This window comes from Anomaloglossus baeobatrachus, chromosome 4, assembly GCF_048569485.1.
Source record: "Anomaloglossus baeobatrachus isolate aAnoBae1 chromosome 4, aAnoBae1.hap1, whole genome shotgun sequence".
Taxonomy (NCBI): Eukaryota; Metazoa; Chordata; class Amphibia; order Anura; family Aromobatidae; genus Anomaloglossus; species Anomaloglossus baeobatrachus.
Window position 1 is genome coordinate 130,377,931 of NC_134356.1, and position 20,340 is coordinate 130,398,270.

Sequence of the window (20,340 nt, forward strand, 5' to 3'; positions counted from 1 at the left end):
GAGTTAAAGCAGGAGTTAGGGTCAGACCAGGAGTTAGAAATAGGGTTAGTCCAGCAGTTAAAGTTAGGTTATCCCAGTATTTAAGGTTTAAGTTAAGTCAGAGGTGTGGATTAGGGTTGGGTCCTAAGTTAAGGCTAGGGTTAGGGTTAGACTATGGGTTAGGAATAGAGTTGAAACAGGAGTTAGGGTCAGACCAGAAGCTAGAAATTGGGTTAGTCCAGCAGTTAAACTTAGGTTAGCCCAGTATTTAAGGTTTAGGATAGGTGAGAGGTGCGCATTAGGGTTGGGTCCTGGGTTAAGGTTAGGGTTAGGGTTAGACCATGGGTTAGGAATAGATTTAAAACAGGAGTTAGGGTCAGACCAGGAATTAGAAAGAGGGTTAGTCCAGCATTTAAAGTTAGGTTATCCCAGTATTTAAGGTTTAGGTTAAGTCAGAGGTGAGGATTAGGGTTGGGTCCTGAGTTAAGGCTAGGGTTAGGGTTATACCATGGGTTAGGAATAGAGTAAAAAAAGGAGTTAGTTTAAAACTAGGGGCTAGAAATAGGGTTAGTCCAGCAGTTTAACCTAGGTTAAGCCAGAATTGAAGGTTTAGGTTTGGGTTAGGCCAAAGGTGAAGATTTGGGATGAGTCCTGTTTTAAGGCTAGAGTTAGGATTAGACCATGGGTTAGGAATAGAGGAGAAACAGGAGTTAGTTTAAAACTAGGGGCTAGAAATAGGGTTAATGCAGCAGTTTAACCTACGTTAAGCCAGAATATAAGGTTTAGATTAACCCAGAGGTGAGGATTAGGGTTGGGTCCTGGGTTAAGGCTAGGGTTAGGGTTAGACCACGTGTTAGGATCAGAGTTAAAACAGGAGTTAGGATCAGCCTAGGAGTTAGAAATAGGGTTAGGCCAGCAGTTAAAGTTATATTATCCCAGAATTTAAGGTTTAGGTTTGGGTTAGGCCAGAGGTGAGGTTTAGTGTTGAGCCCTGGGTTAAGGTTAGGGTTAGACCATGGGTTAGGAATAGAGTAAAAACAGGAGTTAGTTTAAAGCTAGGGGCTAGAAATAGGGTTAATGCAGCAGTTTAACCTACGTTAAGCCAGAATATAAGGTTTAGATTAACCCAAAGGTGAGGATTAGGGTTGGGTCCTGGGTTAAGGCTACGGTTAGGAATACACCATGGGTTAGGAATAGAGTTAAAGCAGGAGTTAGGATCAGCCTAGGAGTTAGAAATAGGGTTAGTCCAGCAGTTAAAGTTAGGTTATCCCAGTATTTAAGGTTTAGGTTAAGTCAGAGGTGTGGATTAGGGTTGGGTCCTAAGTTAAGGCTAGGGTTAGGGTTAGACTATGGGTTAGGGATAAAGTTGAAACAGGAGTTAGGGTCAGACCAGGAGCTAGAAATAGGGTTAGTCCAGCAGTTAAACTTAGGTTATCCCAGTATTTAAGGTTTAGGGTAGGTCAGAGGTAAGGATTAGGGTTGGGTCCTGGGTTAAGAATAGGGTTAGGGTTACACCATGGGTTAGGAATAGAGTTAAAACAGGAGTTAGGTTCAGACAAGATGCTAAAAATAGGGTTAATCCAGCAGTTAAAATTAGGTTATCCCAGAATTTAAGGTTTAGGTTTGGGTTAGGCAAGAGGTGAGGATTAAGGTTGAGTCCTGGGTTAAAATTAGGGTTAGGGTTAGAGCATGGGTTAGGAATAGAGTTAAAACAGGAGTTAGGGTCAGACCAGGAGCTAGAAATAGGGTTATTCCAGCAGTTAAAGTTAGGTTATCCCAGAATTTAAGGTTTAGGTTTGGGTTTTGCCAGAGGTGAGGATTATGGTTGAATCTTTCGTTAAAGGTTAGGTTTTATTGTTAGACCATGGCTTAGAAATAGAGGAAAAACAGGAGTTAGTTTAAAACTAGGGGCTAGAAAGGTTAGTCCAACAGTTTAACCTATGTTAAGCCACAATTGAAGGATTGGGTTAAGCCAGAGGTGAGGATTAGGGTTGGGTCCTGGGTTAAGGCTAGGGTTAGGGTTAGACCATGGGTTAGGATTAGAGTTAAAACAGGAGTTAGGGTCAGACCAGGAGCTAGAAATAGGGTTAGTCCAGCAGTTAAAGTTAGGTTATCCCAGTATTTAAGGTTTAGGTTAAGTCAGAGGTAAGGATTAGGGTTGGGTCCTGGGTTAAGAATAGGGTTAGGGTTACACCATGGGTTAGGAATAGAGTAAAAACAGAAGATAGTTTAAAACTAGGGGCTAGAAATAGGGTTAGTCCAGCAGTTTACCCTAATTTAAGCCAGAATATAAGATTTAGGTTAAGCCAGAGGTGAGGATTAGGGTTGGGTCCTGGGTTAAGGATAGGGTTAGGGTTACACCATGGGTAATAGGGTTAGGAGTTAGAGTCAGACCACAAGCTAGAAATAGAGTTAGTCCAGCAGTTAAAGTTAGGTTATCCCAGAATTTAAGGTTAAGGTTTGGGTTAGGCAAGAGGTGAGGATTAGGGTTGAGTCCTGGGTTAAGGTTAGGGTTAGACCATGGGTTAGGAATAGAGTTAAAACAGGAGTTAGTGTCAGACCAGGAGCTAGAAATAGAGTTAGTCCAGCAGTTAAAGTTAGGTTATCCCAGAATTTAAGATAAGGTTTGGGTTAGGCCAGAGGTGAGGATTAGGGTTGAGTCCTGGGTTAAGGTTAGGGATAGTGTTAGACCATGGGTTAGGAATAGAGTTAAAACAGGAGTTAGGGTTAGACCAGGAGCTAGAAATAGGGTTAGTCCAGCAATTAAAGTTAGGTTATCTCAGTATTTAAGGTTTAGATTAAGCAACAGGTGAGGATTAGAGTTGGGTCCTAGGTTAAGGATAGGGTTAGGGTTAGACCATGGGTTAGGAATAGAGTTAAAACAAGAGTTAGGGTCAGACCAGGAGCTAGAAATAGGGTTAGTCCAGCAGTTAAAGTTAGGTTATCCCAGTATTTAAGGGTTAGGTTAAGTCAGAGGTGAGGATTAGAGTTGGGTCCTGGTTTAGGGCTAGGGTTAGACCATGGGTTAGGAATAGTGTTAAAACAGGAGTTAGGGTCAGACCAGGAGCTAGAAATAGGGTTAGTCCAGCAGTTAAAGTTAGGTTATCCCAGAATTAAAGGTAAGGTTTGGGTTAGGCCAGAGGTGAGGATTAGGGTTGAGTCCTGGATTAAGGTTAGGGTTAGTGTTAGACCATGGGTTAGGAATAGAGTTAAAACAGGAGTTAGGGTCAGACCAGGAGCTAGAAATAGGGTTAGTCCAGCAGTTAAAGTTAGGTTATCCCAGTATTTAATGTTTAGATTAAGCAAGAGGTGAGGATTAGAGTTGGGTCCTGGGTTAAGGATAGGGTAAGGGTTAGACCATGGGTTAGGAATAGAGTTAAAACAGGAGCTAGGGTCAGACCAGGAGCTAGAAATAGGGTTAGTCCAGCAGTTAAACTTAGGTTATCCCAGAATTTAAGGTTAAGGTTTGGGTTAGGCAAGAGGTGAGGATTAGGGTTGAGTCCTGGGATAAGGTTAGGGTTAGACCATGGGTTAGGAATAGAGTTAAAACAGGAGTTAGTGTCAGACCAGGAGCTAGAAATAGAGTTAGTCCAGCAGTTAAAGTTAGGTTATCCCAGAATTTAAGATAAGGTTTGGGTTAGGCCAGAGGTGAGGATTAGGGTTGAGTCCTGGGTTAAGGTTAGGGATAGTGTTAGACCATGGGTTAGGAATAGAGTTAAAACAGGAGTTAGGGTTAGACCAGGAGCTAGAAATAGGGTTAGTCCAGCAATTAAAGTTAGGTTATCTCAGTATTTAAGGTTTAGATTAAGCAACAGGTGAGGATTAGAGTTGGGTCCTAGGTTAAGGATAGGGTTAGGGTTAGACCATGGGTTAGGAATAGAGTTAAAACAAGAGTTAGGGTCAGACCAGGAGCTAGAAATAGGGTTAGTCCAGCAGTTAAAGTTAGGTTATCCCAGAATTTAAGATAAGGTTTGGGTTAGGCCAGAGGTGAGGATTAGGGTTGAGTCCTGGATTAAGGTTAGGGTTAGTGTTAGACCATGGGTTAGGAATAGAGTTAAAACAGGAGTTAGCGTCAGACCAGGAGCTAGAAATAGGGTTAGTCCAGCAGTTAAAGTTAGGTTATCCCAGTATTTAATGTTTAGATTAAGCAAGAGGTGAGGATTAGAGTTGGGTCCTGGGTTAAGGATAGGGTTAGGGTTAGACCATGGGTTAGGAATAGAGTAAAAACTGGAGTTAGCTTAAAACTAGGGGCTAGAAATAGAGTTATTCCAGCAGTTCAACATAGTTTAAGTCAGAATTTAAGGTTTAGATTAAGCAAGAGGTTAGGATTGGAGTTGAGTCCTGAGTTAATTCTAGGGTTAGGGTCAGACCATGGGTTAGGATTAGAGTTAAAACAGGAGGTAGGGTCAGACCAGGAGCTAGAAATAGGGTTAGTCCAGCAGTTAAAGTTAAGTTATCCCAGTATTTAAGGTTTAGGTTAAGTCAGAGGTGAGGATTAGGGTTGGTTCCTGGGTTAAGGCTAGGGTTAGAGTTAGACCATGGGTTAGTAATAGAGTTAAAACAGGAGATATTTTAAAACTAGGGGCTAAAAATAGGGTTAGTCCAGCTGTTTAACCTAGGTTAATTCAGAATTTAATGTTTAGGTTAAGCCAGAGGTGAGGATTAGGGTTGGGTCCTGGGTTAAGGCTAGGGTTGGGGTTACACTATGGGTTAGGAATAGAGTTAAAGCAGGAGTTAGGATCAGATCAGGAGCTAGAAATAGGTTTAGTCCAGCAGTTAAAGTTAGGTTATTCCAGAATTTAAGGTTTAGGTTAAGTCAGAGGTGAGGATTAGGGTTGGGTCCTGGGTTAAAGCCAGGGTTAGGGTTAGCCAATGGGTTAGGAATAGAGTAAAAACAGGAGTTAGTTTAAAAAAAGGAGCTAGAAATAGAGTTAGTTCAGCAGTTTAACCTAGGTTAAGCCAGAACTTAAGGTTTAGGTTAAGCCAGAGGTGAGGATTAGGGTGGGGTCCCGGGTTAAGGCTAGGGTTAGGGTTAGACTATTGTTTAGTAATAGATTTAAAACAAGAGTTAGGGTCAGACCACAAGCTAGAAATAGGGTTAGTCCAGCAGTTAAAGTTAGGTTACCCAGAATTTAAGGTTTAGGTTTGGGTTAGGCCAGAGGTGAGGATTAGGGTTTAGTCCTGGGTTAAGGTTAGGGTTGGAGTTAGACCTTGGGTTAGGAATAGAGTTAAAACAGGAGTTAGGGTCAGACCAAGAGCTAGAAATAGGGATATTCCAGCATTTAAAGTTAGGTTAAGCAAGGATTTAAGGTTTAGGTTAAGCCATGGGTGAGGATTGGTGTTGGGTCATGGGTTAAGGCTAAGGTTAGGGTTAGACCATGGGTTAGGAATAGAGTTAAAACCGGAGTTAGGGTCAGACCAGGAGCTAGAAATAGGGTTAGTCCAGCAGTTAAAGTTAGGTTATCCCATTATTTAAGGGTTACGTTAAGTCAGAGTTGAGGATTAGGGTTCGGTCCTGGGTTAAGGCTAGGGTTAGACCATGGGTTAGGAATAGTGTTAAAACAGGAGTGAGGGTAAGACCAGGAGCTAGATATATGGTTAGTCCAGCAGTTAAAGTTAGGTTATCCCAGGATTTAAGGTTTAGGTTTGGGTTAGGCCAGAGGTGAGGATTAGGGATGAGTCCTGGTTTAAGGCTAGGGTTGGGGTTAGACCATGGGTTAGGAATAGAGTAAAAACAGGAGTTAGTTTAAAACTAAGGGCTAGAAATACCGTTATTCCAGTAGTTTAACATAGCTTAAGCCAGAACTTAAGGTTTAGTTTAAGACAGAGGTAAGGAATAGGGTTGGGTCCCTGGTTAAGGCTAGGGTTAGGATTACACCATGGGTTAGGAATAGAGTTAAAGCAGGAGTTAGGGTCAGACCAGGAGCTAGAAATAGGGTTAGTCCAGCAGTTAAAGTTAGGTTATCCCAGTATTTAAGGTTTAGGTTAAGTCAGAGATGAGGATTAGGGTTGGGTCCTGGATTAAGACTAGAGTTAGCGTTAGACCACGGGTTAGGAATAGAGTTAAAACAGGAGTTAGGGTCAGACCATGAGCTAGAATCAGGGTTAGTCCAGCAGTTAAAGTTAGGCTATCCCAGAATTTAAGGTTTAGGTATGGGTTAGGCCAGAGGGGAGGATTAGGGTTGAGTCCTAGATTAAGGTTAGGGTTAGACCATGGGTTAGCAATAGAGTAAAAACAGGAGTTAGTGTCAGACCAGGAACTAGAAATAGGGTTAGTCCTGCAGTTGAAGTTAGGTTATCCAAGTATTTAAGGTTTAGGTTATGTTAGAGGTGAGGATTAGGGTTGGGTTCTGGGTTAAGGCTAGGGTTAGGGTTAGACCATGGGGTAGGAATAGAGTTAAAGCAGAAAATAGGGTCAGACCAAGAGCTAGAAATAGAGTTAGTCCAGCAGTTAATTTAGGTAAGACAGAATTTAAGGTTTAAATTAAGCTAGAGGTGAGGATTAGGAGTCGGTGCTAAGTTATTGCTAGGGTTAGAGTTAGACCATGGGTTAGGAATAGAGTTAAAACAGGAGATGGGATCAGATCAGGAGCTAGATATAGGGTTAGTCCAGTAGTTAAACTTAGGTTATGCCAGAATTTAAGGTTTAGGTTAAGCCAGTGGTGAGGATTAGGGTTGGGTCTTGGGTTAAGGCTAGGGTTAGGGTTAGAACATGGATTAGTAATAGAGTTAAATCAGGAGTTAGGGTCAGACCACGAGCTAGAAATAAGGTTAGTCCAACAGTTAAAGTTAGGTTATCCCAGGATTTAAGGTTTAGGTTAAGTCAGAGGTGAGGATTAGGGTTGGGTCCTTGGTTAAGGCAAGGGTTAGGGTTAGACCATGGGTTAGGAATAGAGTAAAAACAGGAGTTAATTTAAAACTAGGGGCTAGAAATAGGGTTATTCCAGCAGTTTAACATAGTTTAAGCCAGAATTTAAGGTTTAGTTTAAGACAGAGGTGAGGATTAGGGTTGGGTCCCTGGTAAGGCTAGGGTTAGGATTACACCATAGGTTAGGAATAGAGTTAAAGCAGGAGTTAGGGTCAGACCAGGAGCTAGAAATAGGGTTAGTCTAGCAGTCAAAGTTAGGTTATCCCAGAATTTAAGGTTTAGGTTTGGGTTAGGCCAGAGGTGAGGATTAGGGATGAGTCCTGTGTTAAGTCTAGGGTTAGGGTTACACCATGGGTTAGGAATAGAGTTAAAACAGGAGTTATGGTCAGACCAGGAGCTAGAAATAGGGTTAGTCCAGCAGTTAAAGTTAGGTTATCCCAGTATTTAAAGTTTAGGTTAAGTCAGAGGTGAGGATTAGGGTTGGGTCCTGGGTTAAGGCTAGGGTTAGGGTTAGACAATGGGTTAGGAATAGAGTAAAAACAGGAATTAGTTTAAAACTAGGAGCTAGAAATAGGGTTAGTCCAGCAGTTTAACCTAGGTTAAGCCAGAATTTAAGGTTTAGGTTAAGGTTGAGGTGAGGATTAGAGTTGGGTCCTGGGTTAAGGCTAGGGTTAGACCATGGGTTAGGAATAGTGTTAAAACAGGAGTTAGGGTCAGACCAGGAGCTAGAAATAGGGTTAGTCCAGCAGTTAAAGTTAGGTTATCCCAAAATTTAAGGTTTAGATTTGGGTTAGGCCAGAGGTGAGGATTAGGGATTAGTCCTCGTTTAAGGCTAGGGTTATGGTTAGACCATGGGTTAGGAATAGAGTTAAAACAGGAGTTATGGTCAGACCAGGAGCTAGAAATAGAGTTAGTCCAGCAGTTAAAGTTAGGTTATCCCAGAATTTAAGGTTTAGGTTTGGGTTAGGCCAGATGTGAGGTTTAGGGATGAGTCCTCGTTTAAGGCTAGGGTTAGACCATGGGTTAGGAATAGAGTAAAAACAGGAGTTAGTTTAAAACTAGGGGCTAGAAATAAGGTTATTCCAGCAGTTTAACATATTTTAAGCCAGAATTTAAGGTTTAGATTAAGCAAGAGGTTAGGATTAGAGTCGGGTCCTGGGTTAAATCTAGGGTTAGGTTTAGACCATGGGTTAGGATTAGAGGTAAAACAGGAGTTAGGGTCAGACCAGGAGCTACAAATAGGGTTAGTCCAGCAGTTAAAGTTAGGTTATCCCAGTAATTTAGGTTTAGGTTAAGTCAGAGGTGAGGATTAGGGTTGGGTTCTGGGTTAAGGCTAGGGTTAGGGTTAGACCATGGGTTAGGAATAGAGTAAAAACAGGCGTTAGTTTAAAACTAGGGGTTAAAAATAGGGTTAGTCCAGCAGTTTAACCTAGGTTAAGCCAGAATTTAATGTTTAGGTTAAGCCAGAGGTGAGGATTAGGGTTGGGTCCTGGGTTAAGGCTAGGGTTAGGGTTACTCTATGGGTTAGGAATAGAGTTAAAGCAGAAGTTAGGATCAGATCAGGAGCTAGAAATAGGGTTAGTCTAGCAGGTAAAGTTAGGTTATTCCAGAATTTAAGGTTTAGGTTTGGGTTAGGCCAGAGGTGAGGATTAGGGATGAGTCCTGTGTTAAGGCTAGGGTTAGGGTTAGACCATGGGTTAGGAATAGAGGAAAAATAGGAGTTAGTTTAAAACTAGGCGCTAGAAATAGGGTTAGTCCAGCAGTTTAACCTATGTTAAGCCAGAATTGAAGGTTTGGGTTAAGCAAGAGGTGAGGATTAGGTTTGGGTCCTGGGGTAAGGCTAGGGTTAGGGTTAGACCATGGTTTAGGAATAGAGTTAAGACTGGAGTTAGGTTCAGACCAGGAGCTAGAAATATGGTTAGTCCAGCAGTTAAAGTGTGGTTATCCCAGAATTTAAGGTTTAGGTTTGGGTTAGGCCAGAGGTGAGGATTAGAGTTTAGTCCTGGGTTAAGGTTAGGGTTAGGGTTTAACCTTGGGTTAGGAATAGAGATAAAACAGGAGTTATGGTCAGACCAGGAGCTAGAAATAAGGTTATTCCAGCAGATACAGTAAGGTTAAGCAAGGATTTAAGGTTTAGGTTAAGCCATGGGTGAGAATTGGGGTTGGGTCATGGGTTAAGGCTAGGGTTAGGGTTAGACCATGGGTTAGTAATAGAGTTAAAACAGGAGTTAGGGTCAGACCAGGAGCTAGAAAAAGGGTTAGTCCAGCAGTTAAAGTAAGGTTATCCCAGTATTTAAGGTTTAGATTAAGCAAAAGGTGAGGATTAGATTTGGGTCCTGAGTTAAGACTAGGGTTAGGGTTAGACCATGGGTTAGGAATAGAGTTAAAACAGGAGTTAGGATCAGACCAGGAGCTAAAAATAGGGTTAGTCCAGCAGTTAAAGTTAGGTTAAACCAGAATTAAAGGTTTAGGTTAAGCCAGAGGTGAGGATTAAGGTTAAGTCCTGGGTTAAGGTAAGGTTTAGGGTTAGACCATGGGTTAAAAATAGAGTAAAATCAGGAGTTAGTTTAAAAATAAATGCTAGAAATAGGGTTATTCCAGCTGTTTAACCTAGGTTAAGCCAGAATTTAAGGTTTAGATTAAGCCAGAGGTGAGGATTAGAGTTGGGTCCTGGGTTATGTCTATGGTTTGGGTTAGACCATGGGTTAGGAATAGAGTTAAAGCAGGAGTTAGAGTCAGACCAGGGGCTAGAAATAACATTAGCCTAGCAGTTAAACTTAGGTTAAGCCAGAATTTAAGGTTTGGGTTAAGCCAGAGGTGAGAATTAGGGAAGAGTCCGGGGTAAGCCTAGGGTTAGGGTTACACCATGGGTTAGAAATAGAGTAAAAACAGGAGTTAGTTTAAAAGAAGGGGCTAGAAATAGGGTTAGTCCAGCAGTTTAACCTAGGTTAAACCAGAATTTAGAGTTTAGGTTAAGCCATAGGTGAGGATTAGGGTTGGGTACTGGGTTAAGGCTTGGGTTAGGGTTACACTATGGGTTAGGAATAGAGTTAAAGCAGGAGTAAGAGTCAGACCAGGTACTAAAAATAGGGTTAGTGCAGCAGTTAAACATAGTTAAGCCAGAATTTAAGGTTTAGATTAAGCCAGAGGTGAGGATTTGGGTTGGGTCCTGGGTTAAGGCTAGGGTTAGGGTTAGACCATGAGTTAGTAATAGAGTTAAAACAGGAGTTATTGTCAGACCACGAGCTAGAAATAGGGTTAGTCAAGCAGTTAAAGTTAGGTTATCCCAGTATTTAGGGTTTAGGTTTTGGTTATACCAGAGGTGAGGATTAAGGTTGAGTCCTTGGTTAAGGCTAGGGTTAGAGTTAGACCATGGGTTAGTAATAGAGTAAAAACAGGAGTTAGTTTAAAAATAAATGCTAGAAATAGGGTTAGTCCAGCTGTTTAACCTAGGTTAAGCCAGAATTTAAGGTTTAGATTAAGCCAGAGGTGAGGATTAGAGTTCGGTCCTGGGTTATGTCTAGGGTTTGGGTTAGACCATGGGTTAGGAATAGAGTTAAAACAGGATTTAGAGTCAGACCAGGAGATAGAAAGAGGGTTAGTCCATTAGTTAAAGTAAGGTTATCCCAGTATTTAAGGTTTGGGTTAAGTCAGAGGTGAGGATTAGGGTTGGGTCCTGGGTTAAGGCTTGGGTTAGAGTTGGACCATAGGTTAGGAATAGAGTTAAAACAGGAGTTAGGGTCAGACCAGTAGCTAGAAATAGGGTTAGTTAAGCAGTTAAAGTTAAGTTATCCCAGTATTTAGGGTTTTAATTAAGTCAGATGTGAGGATTGGGGTTGGGTCCAGGGTTACTGCTAGGGTTAGGGTTAGACCATGGGTTAGGAATAGAGTTAAAGCAGGAGTTACTGTCAGACTAGGGGCTAGAAATAGGGTTAATCCAGTATTTAAACTTAGGCTAAGCCAGAATTTAAGGTTTAGGTTAAGGCAGAGGTGAGGATTAGGGTTGGGTCCTGGGTTAAGGCTAGGGTTAGGGTTAGACCATGGGTTAATAATTTAGTTAAAACAGGAGTTAGGGTCAGACCATGACCTAAAAATAGGGTTAGTCCAGCAGCTAAAGTTAGGTTATCCCAGTATTTAAGGTTAAGGTTAAGTCAGAGGTGAGGATTAGGGTTGGGTCCTGAGTTAAGGCTAGTTTTAGGGTTACACCATGGGTTAGAGATAGAGTTAAAGCAGGAGTTAATTTCAGACCAGGGGCTAGAAATAACATTAGCCTAGCAGTTAAACTTAGGTTAAGCCAGAATTTAAGGTTTAGGTTAAGCCAGAGGTGAGAATTAGGGAAGAGTCTGGGGTAAGGCTAGGGTTAGGGTTACACCATGGGTTAGAAATAGAGTAAAAACAGGAGTTAGTTTAAAAGAAGGGGCTAGAAATAGGGTTAGTCCAGCAGTTTAACCTAGGTTAAACCAGAATTTAGAGTTTAGGTTAAGCCATAGGTGAGGATTAGGGTTGGGTACTGGGTTAAGGCTTGGGTTAGGGTTACACCATGGGTTAGGAATAGAGTTAAAGCAGGAGTTAGAGTCAGACCAGGTACTAAAAATAGGGTTAGTGTAGCAGTTAAACTTAGGTAAGCCAGAATTTAAGGTTTAGATTAAGCCAGAGGTGAGGATTTGGGTTGGGTCCTGGGTTAAGGCTAGGGTTTGGGTTAGACCATGGGTTAGTAATAGAGTTAAAACAGGAGTTAGGGTCAGACCACGAGCTAGAAATAGGGTTAGTACAGCAGTTAAAGTTAGGTTTTCCCAGAATTTAAGGTTTAGGTTTTGGTTATACCAGAGGTGAGGATGAAGGTTGAGTCCTGGGTTAAGGCTAGGGTTAGGGTTAGACCATGGGTTAGTAATAGAGTAAAAACAGGAGTTTGGGTCAGACGACGAGCTAGAAAAAGGGTTAGTTCTGAAGATAAAGTTAGGTTATCCCAGTATTTAAATTTAAGGTTAAGTCAGAGGTGAGGATTAGAGTTGGGTCCTGGTTTAAGGCTAGAAATAGGGTTAGACCATGGGTTAGGAATAGAGGTAAAACAGGAGTTGGGTCAGACAACGAGCTAGAAATAGGGTTAGTCCAGCTGTTAAAGTTAGGTTATCCCAGAATTTAAGATTTAGGTTTGGGTTAGGCCAAAGGTGAGGACTAGGATTGAGTCCTGGGTTAAAGCTAAGGTTAGGGTTAGACCATGGGTTAGGAATAGAGTAAAAACAGTTGTTAGTATAAAACTATTGGCTATTAATAGGGTTAGTCCAGCAGTTTAACCTAGGTTTAGCCAGAATTTAAGGTTTCAGTTAAGACAGAGGTGAGGATTAGGGTTGGGTCTTGGGTTAAGGCTAGGGTTAGGGTTAGACTATGGGTTAGGAATAGCGTTAGAACAGCAGTTAGGGTCAGACCAGGAGCTAGAAATATAGTTAGTCTGGTTGTTAAAGTTTGGTTATCCCAGTATTTAAGGTTTAGGTTAGGTCAGAGGTGAGGATTGAGGTTGGGTCCTGGGTTAAGGCTAGGGTTAAGATTAGACCATGGGTTAGGAATAGAGTAAAAACAGGAGTTAGTTTAAAGCTAGGGGCTAGAAATAGGGTTTAGTCCAGCAGTTTAACCTAGGTTAAGCTTGAATTTAAAGGTTAAATTAAGCAAGAGGTGAGGATTAGAGTTGGGTCCTGGGTTAAGGCTAGGGTTAGGGTTAGACCATGGGTTAGGAATAGAGTTAAAACAGGAGTTAGGGTAAGACCAGTAGCTAGAAATAGGGTTAGTTAAGCAGTTAAAGTTAAGTTATCCTAGTATTTAGGGTTTAAATTAAGTCAGATGTGAGGATTGGGGTTGGGTCCAGGGTTACTGCTAGGGTTAGGGTTAGACCATGGGTTAGGAATAGAGTTAAATCAGGAGTTACAGTCAGACCAGGGGCTAGAAATAGGGTTAATCCAGTAATTAAACTTAGGCTAAGCCAGAATTTAAGGTTTAGGTTAAGGCAGAGGTGAGGATTAGGGTTGGGTCCTGGGTTAAGGCTAGGGTTAGGGTTAGACCATGGGTTAATAATTTAGTTAAAACAGGAGTTAGGGTCAGACCACGACCTAGAAATAGGGTTAGTCCAGCAGCTAAAGTTAGGTTATCCCAGTATTTAAGGTTTAGGTTAAGTCAGAGGTGAGGATTAGGGTTGGGTCCTGAGTTAAGGCTAGTTTTAGGGTTACACTATGGGTTAGAGATAGAGTTAAAGCAGGAGTTAGTTTCAGACCAGGGGCTAGAAATAACATTAGCCTAGCAGTTAATCTTAGGTTAAGCCAGAATTTAAGGTTTAGGTTAAGCCAGAGGTGAGAATTAGGGAAGAGTCCGGGGTAAGGCTAGGGTTAGGGTTACACCATGGGTTAGAAATAGAGTAAAAACAGGAGTTAGTTTAAAAGAAGGGGCTAGAAATAGGGTTAGTCCAGCAGTTTAACCTAGGTTAAACCAGAATTTAGAGTTTAGGTTAAGCCATAGGTGAGGATTTGGGTTGGGTCCTGGGTTAAGGCTAGGGTTTGGGTTAGACCATGGGTTAGTAATAGAGTTAAAACAGGAGTTAGGGTCAGACCACGAGCTAGAAATAGGGTTAGTCCAGCAGTTAAAGTTAGGTTTTCCCAGAATTTAAGGTTTAGGTTTTGGTTATACCAGAGGTGAGGATGAAGGTTGAGTCCTGGGTTAAGGCTAGGGTTAGGGTTAGACCATGGGTTAGTAATAGAGTAAAAACAGGAGTTTGGGTCAGACGACGAGCTAGAAAAAGGGTTAGTCCTGAAGATAAAGTTAGGTTATCCCAGTATTTAAATTTAAGGTTAAGTCAGAGGTGAGGATTAGAGTTGGGTCCTGGTTTAAGGCTAGAAATAGGGTTAGACCATGGGTTAGGAATAGAGGTAAAACAGTAGTTTGGGTCAGACTACGAGCTAGAAATAGGGTTAGTCCTGAAGATAAAGTTAGGTTATCAAAGTATTTAAATTTAAGGTTAAGTCAGAGGTGAGGATTAGAGTTGGGTCCTGGTTTAAGGCTAGAAATAGGGTTAGACCATGGGTTAGGAATAGAGTTAAAACAGGAGTTGGGTCAGACAACGAGCTAGAAATAGGGTTAGTCCAGCTGTTAAAGTTAGGTTATCCCAGAATTTAAGATTTAGGTTTGGGTTAGGCCAAAGGTGAGGACTAGGATTGAGTCCTGGGTTAAAGCTAAGGTTAGGGTTAGACCATGGGTTAGGAATAGAGTAAAAACAGTTGTTAGTATAAAACTATTGGCTATTAATAGGGTTAGTCCAGCAGTTTAACCTAGGTTTAGCCAGAATTTAAGGTTTCAGTTAAGACAGAGGTGAGGATTAGGGTTGGGTCTTGGGTTAAGGCTAGGGTTAGAGTTAGACTATGGGTTAGGAATAGAGAAAAAACAGGAGTTAGTTTAAAGCTAGGGGCTAGAAATAGGGTTTAGTCCAGCAGTTTACCTTGGTTAAGCTTGAATTTAAAGGTTAAATTAAGCAAGAGGTGAGGATTAGAGTTGGGTCCTGGGTTAAGGCTAGGGTTAGGGTTAGACTATGGGTTAGGAATAGAGTTAAAACAGGAGTTAGGGTCAGACCAGGAGCTAGAAATAGGGTTAGTCCAGCAGTTAAAGTTAGGTTATCCCAGTAATTAAGGTTTAGGTTAAGTCAGAGGTGAGATTGAACGTTGGGACCTGGGTTAAGGCTAGGGTTAGGGCTAGAATATGGGTTAGGAATAGAGTAAAAACAGGAGTTAGTTTAAAACTAGGGGCTAGAAATAGGGTTAGTCCAGCAATTTAACCTAGGTTAAGCCAGAATTTAAGATTTAGATTAAGCAAGAGGTGAGGTTTAGTGTTGGGTCCTGGGTTAAGGCTAGGGTTAGGGTTAGACCATTGGTTAGGAATAGAGTTAAAACAGGAGTTAGGGTCAGACTACGTGCTAGAAATAGGGTTAGTCCAGCAATTAAAGTTAGGTTTTCACAGTATTTAAGTTTTAGGTTTGGGTTAGGCCAGAGGTGAGGATTAGGGTTGAGTCCTGGATTAAGGCTAGGGTTAGGGTTACACCATGGGTTAGGAATAGAGTTAAAGCAGGAGTTAGGGTCAGTCAAGGAGCTAGAAATAGGGTTAGTCCAGCAGTTAACTTAGGTTAAGCCAGAATTTAAGATTTAGATTAAGCCAGAGGTGAGGATAAGGGTTCGGTCTTAAGTTATGGCTAGGGTTAGGGTTAGACCATGGGTTAGGAATAGAGTTAAAACAGGAGTTAGGGTCAGACCAGGAGCTAGAAATAGGGTTATTTCAGCAGTTAAAGATAGGTTATTCAAGTATTTAAGGCTTAGGTTAATCCTGAGGTGAGGATTAGGGTTGGGTCCTGGGTTAAGTCTAGGGATAGGGTTAGACCTTGGGTTAGTAATAGAGTTAAAACAGGAGTTAGGGTCAGACGACGAGCTAGATATAGGGTTAGTCCAGCAGTTACAGTTAGGTTATCCCAGAATTTAAGGTTTAGGTTTTGGGTAGGCTAGAGGTGAGGATTAGAATTGGGTTCTGGGTTAAGGCTAGGGTTAGGGTTAGACCCTGGGTTAGGAAAAGAGTTAAAACTGGAGTTAGGGTCAGACCAGGAGATAGAAATAGGGTTAGTCCAACAGTTAAAGATAAGTTATCTTAGTATTTAAGGTTTAGGTTATGTCAGAGGTGAGGATTAGGGTTGGGCCCTGGGTTAAGGCTAGGGTTAGGGTTAGACCATGGGTTAGGACTAGAGTAAAAACAGGAGTTAGATTAAAGTTAGGGGCTAGAAATAGGGTTAGTCCAGCAGTTTAACCTTGGCTAAGCCAAAATTTAGGTTTAGATTAACCCAGAGTTGAGGATTAGGGTTGGGTCCTGGGTTAAGGCTAGGGTTAGGGATAAACCACGTGTTGGAAATAGAGTTAAATTAGGAGTTAGGGTGAGACCAGGAGCTAGAAATAGGGTTAGTCCAGCAGTTAAACTTAGGTTATCCCAGTATTAGAGGTTTAGGTTAAGTCAGAGGTGTGGATTAGGGTTGGGTCCTGGGTTACCGCTAGGGTTAGGGTTAGACTATGGGTTAGGAATAGAGTTAAAGCAGGAGTTAGGGTAAGACCAGGAGCTAGAAATAGGGTTAGTCCAGCAGTTAAAGTTGGGTTACCCCAGTATTTAAGGATTGGGTTAAGTCAGAGGTAAGGATTAGGGTATAATCCTGAGTTAAGGCTAGGGTTAGGGTTAGACCATGTGTTAGGAATAGAGTTAAAAAAGGAGTTAAGTCAGACCAGGAGCTAGAAATAGGGTTAGTCCAGCAGTTAAACTTAAGTTATACCAGTATTTAAGGTTTAGGTTAAGTCAGAGGTGTGGATTAGGGTTGGGTCCTGGGTTACCGCTAGGGTTAGACTATGGGTTAGGAATAGAGTTAAAACAGGAGATAGGGTCAGACCAGGAGCTAGAAATAGGGTTATTCCAGCTGTTAAAGTTAGGTTATCCCAGAATTTAAGATTTAGATTTTGGTTAGGCCAAAGGTGAGGATTAGGGTTGAGTCCTGTGTTAAAGCTAAGGTTAGGGTTAGACCATGGGTTAGGAATAGAGAAAAATAAGTTGTTAGTATAAAACTATTGGCTATTAATAGGGTTATTCCAGCAGTTTAACCTAGGTTAAGCCAGAATTTAAGGTTTCGGTTAAGACAGACGTGAGGATTAGGGTTGGGTCCTGAGTTAAGGCTAGGGTTAGGGTTAGACCATGGGTTATGAATAGAGTTAGAACAGGAGTTAGGGTCAGACCAGGAGCTAGAAATAGGCTTAGTCCAGCAGTTAAAGTTAGGTTATCCCAGAATATAAGGTTTACGTTTGGGTTAAACCAGAGGTGAGGATTAGGGTTGAGTCCTGGGTTGAGGCTAGGGTTAGGTTTAGACCATGGGTTAGGAATAGAGTAAAACAGGAGTTAGTTTAAAACTAGGGGCTAGAAACAGGGTTAGTCCAGCAGTTTAGCCTACGTTAAGCTAGAATTTAAAGTTTAAATTAAGCAAGAGGTGAGGATTAGAGTTGGGTCCATGGTTAAGGCTAGGGTTAGGTTTACATCATGGGTTAGGAATAGAGTTAAAGCAGGAGTTACGGTCAGACTAGGGGCTTGAAATAGGGTTAGTCCAGCAGTTAAACTTTGGTTAAGCCAGAATTTAAGGTTTAGGTTAAGCCAGAGGTGAGGATTATGGTTGGGTCCTGGGTTAAGGCTAGGGTTAGGGTTAGACCATGGGTTAGTAATAGAGTTAAAACAAGAATTAGGGTCAGACCACGAATCTTTAAATAGGGTTAGTCCAGCAGTTAAAGTTAGGTTATCCCAGAATTTAAGATTTAGATTTTGGTTAGGCCAAAGGTGAGGATTAGGGTTGAGTCCTGGGTTAAAGCTAAGGTTAGGGTTAGACCATGGGTTAGGAATAGAGAAAAACAAGTTGTTAGTATAAAACTATTGGCTATTAATAGGGTTAGTCCAGCAGTTTAACCTAGGTTAAGCCAGAATTTAAGGTTTCGGTTAAGACAGACGTGAGGATTAGGGTTGGGTCCTGAGTTAAGGCTAGGGTTAGGGTTAGACCATGGGTTATGAATAGAGTTAGAACAGGAGTTAGGGTCAGACCAGGAGCTAGAAATAGGCTTAGTCCAGCAGTTAAAGTTAGGTTATCCCAGAATATAAGGTTTACACTTGGGTTAAACCAGAGGTGAGGATTAGGGTTGAGTCCTGGGTTGAGGCTAGGGTTAGGTTTAGACCATGGGTTAGGAATAGAGTAAAACAGGAGTTAGTTTAAAACTAGGGGCTAGAAAAAGGGTTAGTCCAGCAGTTTAGCCTACGTTAAGCTAGAATTTAAAGTTTAAATTAAGCAAGAGGTGAGGATTAGAGTTGGGTCCTGGGTTAAGGCTAGGGTTAGGGTTAGACCATGGGATAGGAATCGTGTTAAAACAGGAGTTAGGGTGAGACCAGGAGCTAGAAATAGGGTTAGTCCAGCAGTTAAACTTAGGTTATGCCAGTATTTAAGGTTTAGGTTAAGTCAGAGGTGAGGATTAGGGTTGGTCCCTGGGTTAAGGCAAGGGTTAGGGTTAGACCATGGGTTAGGAAAAGAGTTAAAATAGGAGTTAGGGTCAGACCAGGAGATAGAAATAGGGTTAGTCCAGCACTTAAAGATAAGTAATCTTAGTATTTAAGGTTTAGGTTAAGTCAGAGGTGAGGATTAGGTTTGGTCCCTGGGTTAAGGCTAGGGTTAGGGTTAGACCATGGGTTAGGAATTGAGTTAAAACAGAAGTTAGGGTTAGACCAAGAGCTAGAAAAAGGGTTAGTCCAGCAGTTAAAGTTGGGTTACCCCAGTATTTAAGGATTAGGTTAAGTCAGAGGTGAGGATATTAGGGTACGGTCCTGGGTTAAGGCAAGGGTTAGGGTTGGACCATGGGTTAGGAATAGAGTTAAAACAGGAGTTAGTTTAAAACTAGGGGCTAGAAATAGGGTTATTCCAGCAGTTTTACATAGTTTAAGCCAGATATTAAGTTTTAGTTTAAGACAGAGGTGAGGATTAGGGTTGGGTCCCTGGTTAAGGCTAGGTTTAGGGTTACATCTTAGGTTAGGAATAGAGTAAATAAAGCAGGAGTTAGGGTCAGACCAGGGGCTAGAAACAGGGTTAGTCAAGCAGTTAAACTTTGGTTAAGCCAGAATTTAAGGTTTAGGTTAAGCCAGAGGTGAGGATTATGGTTGGGTCCTGGGTTAAGGCTAGGGTTAGGGTTAGACCATGGGTTAGTAATAGAGTTAAAACAGGAGTTAGGGTCAGACCACGAGCTAGAAATAGGGTTAGTCCAGAAGTTAAAGTTATATTATCCCAAAATTTAAGATTTAGGTTTGGGTTAGGCCAAAGGTGAGGATTAGGGTTGAGTCCTGGGTTAAAGCTAAGGTTAGGGTTAGACCATGGGTTAGGAATAGAGAAAAAACAGTTGTTAGTATAAAACTATTGGCTATTAATAGAGTTAGTCCAGCTTAACCTAGGTTACCCCAGAATTTAAGGTTTCGGTTAAGACAGAGGTGAGAATTATGGTTGGGTCCTGAGTTAAGGCTAGGGTTAGGGTTAGACCATGGGTTATGAATAGAGTTAGAACAGGAATTAGGGTCAGACAAGGAGCTAGAAATATAGTTAGTCTGGCAGTTAAAGTTAGGGTATCCCATTATTTAAGGTTTAGGTTAAGTCAAAGGTGAGGATTAAGGTTCGGCCGTGGGTTAAGGCTAGGGTTAGGGTTAGACCATGGGTTAGGTATAGAGCTAAAACAGGAGTTAGAGTCAGACCAAGAGCTAGAAACAGGGTTAGTCCAGCAGTTTAACCTAGGTTAAGCTAGAATTTAAAGTTTAGATTAAGCAAGAGGGGAGGATTAGAGTTGGGTCCTGGGTTAAGGCTAGGGTTAGAGTTAGACCATGGGTTAGGAAAAGAGTTAAAACAGGAGTTAAGGTCAGACTACGAGATAGAAATAGGGTTAGTCCAGCAGTTAAAGATAAGTTATCCTAGTATTTAAGGTTTAGATTAAGTCAGAGGTGAGGATTAGGGTTGAGCCCTGGGTTAAGGCTAGGGTTAGGGTTAGACCATGGGTTAGGAATAGAGTTAAAACAGGTGTTAGGGTCAGAACAGGTGCTAGAATTAGGGTTACTCCAGCAGTTAAAGTTAGGTTATCCCAGAATTTAGGGTTTAGGTTAAGTCAGAGGTGGGGATTAGGGTTGGGTCCTGGGCTAAGGCTAGGGTTAGGGTTACACCAAGGGTTAGGAATAGAGTTAAAGCAGGAGTTAGGGTAAGAACAGTGACTAGAAATAGGGTTAGTCCAGCAGTTAAACTTAGGTTAAGCCAGAATTTAAGGTTTAGGTTAAGCCAGAGGTGAGGAGTAGGGTTGGGTCCTGGGTTAAGGCTAGGGTTAAATTAGACCATGGGTTAGTAATAGAGTTAAAAAAGGATTTAGGGTCAGACCAGGAGCCTTGAAAAAGGGTTAGTCCAGCAGTTAAAGTTAGGTTAATCCAGAATTTAAGGTTTAGGCCCGAGTTGAGGATTAGGGTTGAGTCCTGGATTAAGGCTAGGGTTAGGGTTACACCATGGGTTAGGAATAGAGTTAAAGCAGGAGTTAGGGTCAGACCAGGAGCTAGAAATAGGGTTAGTCCAGCAGTTAAATATAGGTTATTCCAGTATTTAAGGTTTAGGTTTGGGTTAAGCCAGAAGTGAGGTTTAGGGCTGAGTCCTGGGTTAAGGCTAGGGTTAGGGTTAGACCATGGGTTAGGAATAGAGTAAAAACAGGATTTAGTTTAAAACTAGGGGCTAGAAATAGGGTTAATGCAGCAGTTTAAAGTTAAGTTATCCCAGTATTTAAGGGTTAGGTTAAGTCAGAGGTGAGGATTAGGGTTGGGTCCTGATTTAGGGTTAGGGTTAGGGTTAGGGTTAGACCATGGGTTAGGAATAAAGGAAAAACAGGAGTTAGTTTAAA